Source organism: Pollicipes pollicipes, unplaced genomic scaffold (genome assembly GCF_011947565.3).
Source record: "Pollicipes pollicipes isolate AB1234 unplaced genomic scaffold, Ppol_2.1 Scaffold_3447;HRSCAF=4054_pilon_pilon_pilon, whole genome shotgun sequence".
Taxonomy (NCBI): Eukaryota; Metazoa; Arthropoda; class Thecostraca; order Pollicipedomorpha; family Pollicipedidae; genus Pollicipes; species Pollicipes pollicipes.
The window spans coordinates 39,064,950-39,070,821 of NW_023596297.1; positions in this window are offsets into that span (position 1 = coordinate 39,064,950).

Below are 5,872 nucleotides of genomic sequence, written 5' to 3' on the forward strand. Positions count from 1 at the left end.
GCAGCACACATGAGGGAGCAGCAGGTAAATCAGCGCTACGTATCGGAAGCATGACAATCTCCACATTGTTCTTCGAGGAGGCGCTGCACGTGCGCAGCATGAACCACTGGAAAGTCGAACTGCCACTCGGTCGGTCCGGTTGACGTGTCGCTGTTTGACACATATGGTGTGTACGTGCGTGGTGACCGTGGGAGCCGCCGACCTGAGATCGGCAGCGGGCCAGGGCAGGGCGTTGCGCGCCGCCACCCGCTGAAAGCCAACTGGCAGGCACCAACGACCGTACACTCCAGGGCATCCGCTTGATTTCGATTCATTGATCTCGGGACCCGTTCAGCTCAATTTGCCGTAAAGCGAACGTGACAAGACGACCAGAACGAGCTATCCCACGTCCGCTGACGCAAACTGGCCACGTGGCTCAGACAGACGGGATTGGATAGCGTATCCGTCAGCGGGAAGTAGCGTGGAAAGCGGACGCGCGACCGTTGAGTAGGGTCATGCACTGACGTCCAGTGGGGTCATGCACCGGCAGCCAGGTATAACATTTTGGCGTTTCGTTCAGTCAGGCAAGTTGCGATCATTTGAAGGCGGGCTCTGCGCTTGGCATACTGATTAATGGCCCGTGCGGTGCGTACATGACAGCAGTGACGTCAACGCATGCGCATCTAGGATCGGGCACAAAAGGGATACCTTCAACCAAGTGCATTACCGATCCCTGGTGGCTGGGACCATGCCAGTGCTCCCAGGGCTCACGCCAACACCGTACCAGCTGCCAGGAGCAAGTGTAGCTAATGGCAAAACAATGCGGTCGGCGTTGGCTTGGGGTGAAATTGATACCGGTGATCGGACAGTCACTAATCTCTTGACAACAGGGAAAAGACGGCCACATGTACCGCACGTGCACCTGTGACATTTGTACCTAAACGGGGCACGGTGGGCTGGTATGTACGATGAGCTCATTGCCCACTATATTTCGGATCTCTGTGTCTTGGCTTCTGTGACTCGAAGAAGCCCAAATGCAACATGCCGTATGAACCTACAATTCAAGTCTTGAAAGCTATCGCATGAAGGAAATGGTTCACATTTATAATAATGTTGCTCAATACGCCATCGTTCGATTGCGTCATGAAACATGTGTGTGACTTCAGGGTCGCTGCCAGACTGGCCGAGTCAGTATTGTCACGGCAGTGGACGGGCTGAGTTGCTTCTATTACTTCAACTCGCTGCAAAGTGCCTTGCTAATCTATGCGCGTGAAACTCCCTGCGACCGTCAGCTGCGCTTGTTTTATCCACTTCTCGTCATGTCCTTGTATATTTTGTCCGTGATGGCACGCTTTTTATTCACATTTACATCCTTGATTACGGTGCTATTCAATTTCCCAGCCTCATTCCCGTGATAATCAGTAACACACTGTACAAATGTCTGTACTATGTATTTCAAAACAGGGCTAAAGGGAGTGTCCCGCATTTGCATGTGGTTTTGAGCTGAAATGGCCATCTTGAAGATTATTCGGTGCAGTTCACAGCCCTGCCCATCTAAGACCTAAGCCCTTCCAGTTTCTGAGCTACACCCGCGCTAGGATGTGCAGACTATTTCGGGGAGACTGTTTCAGGTTCACCCAGTCACGCATGACGCTATAGGAACGTCATTCAAAGCCTGCCATTTCATTAGCAATGCGGCGATCAAGGTCAGTAACCATAATTGTCAAGTCGTTAATATATGACGTTCCTAGGCACGATTTCCAGATATAACGACCGTCAATTGGTTCTCAATCGATATTATGCAAGGGATGATGACATAATCAATCAACGACGTATTGAGTAGCATATCTGTGAAATATATAAATTGTGTTGTCTAGCGCAGTCTTTTCCATTTAAAAGTATGGCAACAGCTATAAGTGAGCGTATTTCATCATATCCGATGCTTGCTTCAATGTTTTCAAATGTGGAACGTTCTCTTTAAAAAAAAAATGCTCCGACACTGACATGCTCCAACAGGATCTGGCAGCTGTCAACTGCAGCATTATGCTGACGCCCATGTAACCTGATGAACAGCAGTATGCATTCCTGATCATCACAGAACCACTGCTTGAAAAACTTGCCCTCAGTGGTAAGTCTAGATTCACAATCCGGCAGCTCTCTCCGTGCCGCACGCGATTAAGGACGTCATAGTACATCACTGTCCTTGTATCACCGACGCGGTGTCCAGACAGCTGAATCGCTGGGAGCCGACCCGATCGACGCGAGGACATCCAATAGAGACGACAAGGCCTAGAAGCGAGCACCGCGTTATCCGTGGCATCGTCGCTGGCAAGGGGCCTTTGCCAACGAAGCTTCTAGATGCGCTGGCGGCCAGGTCAACGAGCTCGTCGTTTATATCAGGAGGGAGACATCCAAGAAGCTATTACCAGCCACTTCGGCGGGTACACAAGATTTTCATGTTACGCAAGTGCGCTTCGGTTTCTTTGCCTACGATACGCTACGGAACGTGAACTAAAATGCTCTATGGTATCGTTGAACACCAGCGGCGCTAGTGGTTGCGTCAACATAACGTTTGATACTGTCGATGTTCTATGCCAGCGTCACTGCATATTCTCAACAACTAGTCCTTATGCTAACGTCACTGCACATTCTCAACACAGTGTTGCCTCTGGAATACCTACATCAAAGTGAGAGATGCCAATGTGGAGCTGGTTGTTAGATTTGGCCACACCAGGCATCTTCAAACCGACCCTGCTCATTTCCGTAGTGCCTGTACTAAAAGAGGGCCAAGTATGCGGCCAGTTTATGTCGCATTTCACATCGTATCTTTGCGGCAACCATTCAACCGAAACGGCAGTCCTGAACACTTCCGATAGCATATTCGAGCCACAACCGTTGGCCAGGTAGCAATAATCGTCAGGCTGGCGTCGCGATTTACCCAGTTTGGCGCCATTTTACCCAGTTTGGCGCCAGCTTACCCAGTTTGGCGCCAGTTTATCCAGTTTGGCGCCAGTTTACCCAGTTTGGCGCCAGCTTACCCAGTTTGGCGCCAGTTTATCCAGTTTGGCGCCAGTTTATCCAGTTTGGTGCCAGTTTACCCAGTTTGGCGCCAGTTTATCCAGTTTGGCGTCAGCTTATCCAGTTTGGTGCCAGTTTACCCAGTTTGGCGCCAGTTTATCCAGTTTGGCGCTAGTTTATCCAGTTCGGCGTCAGTTTACCCAGTTTGGTGCCAGTTTACCCAGTTTGGTGCCAGTTTATCCAGTTTGGTGCCAGTTTACCCAGTTTGGCGCCAGTTTATCCAGTTTGGCGCTAGTTTATCCAGTTTGGCGCCAGTTTATCCAGTTTGGCGCCAGTTTATCCAGTTTGGCGCCAGTTTATCCAGTTTGGCGTCAGTTTATCCAGTTTGGCGCCAGTTTATCCAGTTTGGCGCCAGCTTATCCACGCGCCGCTTGCACAGTGCATGGACAACTGGAAAACGCTTGGTAACAGGAGACCCACAGAATCCAGACTGGATGGAATATACTGAACTGAACAGAAGTGCTGCGCAACTGATTCGCATGCAACGGGACAAAGGGAAAACCATCAAAGGCCCAGGCAACAACTCACCTTTTGGTACATGTTGACACATCACCAGTCCATCAGCCGGGCAGGCTAGTTCGATGATCGACTCATCACCACTGAGAAGGAGGTGCAACAATCTGGGTGTAATTGTCACGTCACCCTGTCTTGGACATCACAGTTTAATGCAGTTGTATACAAAATTCACAGATATGCTACTTATACTACTACATCATCGTAATCTGATGTCAAAGATCGCCCCATGCGTCAAACAGAGCAATCACCAACCCTGCCGAAGGTGAGCTTCTGCTTTACTGTTATAGGCTCGGCGGGCGCTGCATAGGTGCTGTGTTTGAAAATTTTCTTTTCGGCTGGAGTGATGCTCGTCATATAGATCCAACCGCTGACATTTTCATCCGCAGTAATTCCGTTCCCATGCACGCAAATTTGCGAGCAGTGTGGACACGTTCACGCGGCCGATCTGCTCGCCAAAGCACTTGAGTAACTCTGCAGGCGTGATGGTGTGTGTGTGTGTGTGTGTGTGTGTGTGTGTGTGTGTGTGTGTGTGTGTGTGTGTGTGTGTGTGTGTGTGTGTGTGTGTGTGTGTGTGTGTGTGTGTGTGTGTGTGTGTGTGTGTGTGTGTGTGTGTGTGTGTGTGTGTGTGTGTGTGTGTGTGTGTGTGTGTGTGTGTGTGTGTGTGTGTGTGTGTGTGTGTGTGTGTGTGTGTGTGTGTGTGTGTGTGTGTGTGTGTGTGTGTGTGTGTGTGTGTGTGTGTGTGTGTGTGTGTGTGTGTGTGTGTGTGTGTTTGCGCATATGCACTTTTTGTTCTTGACTGCATCCGTAATTGGCACCCATTAAGCCCGCGGATTGCTTTTGCGAAATAAATAGATAAATAAATGCAGTGTGAGATAGCGAACGTTGGAAAGCACAACTGTCATGGTCGTCCGGAGGAAGTGCGGGCGGTTAATTGTGGATGAACGTATGAAGTACATGTGACAAGCGACATAAGTATAATCGCATTGTCACTGACGAGCCAGCTCAACTTGCAGCACTGTTAAGATCAACGCTCGTCGGGCATGCCATTGACGTAACGGATTTTACTGTAAGTTTGAAATGAAGCGGGTGAGGGTAACTTTCCGTTCAGAGACACAACGGCTCAGAACGGTTCCCTCCAGAAGCGTAGCAGCCTCGTGATTGGTGTTCTTGAAACATGCGTGGAAGAGCATTATCAAGTGGCGCGGCCAGCTGCCTAAGCTTATTTGGGGAAAGCTTGAAAACCATTAAATGATGCGTGGAAGGGTTTTAGTTGCGTTCCGTCGATTAGATTTTGTTGCGTCGGCAACTAGCGCGTAAACGGTTCGCGATGGTTTCATATATTGTGGCCACCCCTTTTTGTGAAAACAAACATAAAGCAATACATAATAAATAACTAAGCACATAATGCCAAATTACATGAATATTTCGCATTTAACTAGGCAAGACAAAGGTGCAGTTGCACATTTTCTGCGTCCTAAAACTAGTGCGTTTATAAGGTGATGCAAACTGCCAGGCTTCCATACATCATCGCTGTGGACACTCACATTGCCTTTTAAACATGCAATAAATGTAGGCCTATATATATAAATATATATATATATATATATATATATATATATATATATATATATATATATATTGAAATAGTATAAGCGGACGAAATCTGACGAGTGTTTCGTACATGCCCCCTTTTGGCGACTTACCAACTATGGCCGCTGTTATTTTGAGAAATCGTCACCCATGCCTGTCAGTGGTCCATTGTGCTCTCTAAACAAGAGCTTTGCCAGCCCTGCCTCTCCGTGTAATTCCAACGCATGGCATAACAGATCACCTTCCTGGTGCCAGCGAATAAATGGAGACGTGGACAGGGGCCATTGTGATCTAAAACGGCCACGGAAATTAAAGCGTCATGCGATCTGGTAATCTGCTGGAGAGGTTCCTCATTGTGAGTGAAGAACCCCGTCCGGTGTAAGTGCGTTCAAGTGCGTGAAGGTGTCATTTGCTTTCTTTCAGTTTCACCTACATCAAAGCGTGATGAGAGCCAGTCTTGTTGTTCCGTTGGCAAAGATCGGTCGATTTTGTTTATGGTCCTAACACGTCTTTTTACGTAGCCATCCGTGATTCTGCTTTGCCTCCTTCACTTGTTGCCTCGCCGACACCAAGTATGAGCTGACGAGCTCTGTTGGGCGAAGAAATGCTTAGGCGTTTGCAAATAATTATGCATCACTTTACAGATTCCCTGCAAATCAAGCACAAACTGCGTCGCACAATGTTGATACACATAGTGTTTATGGGTGCA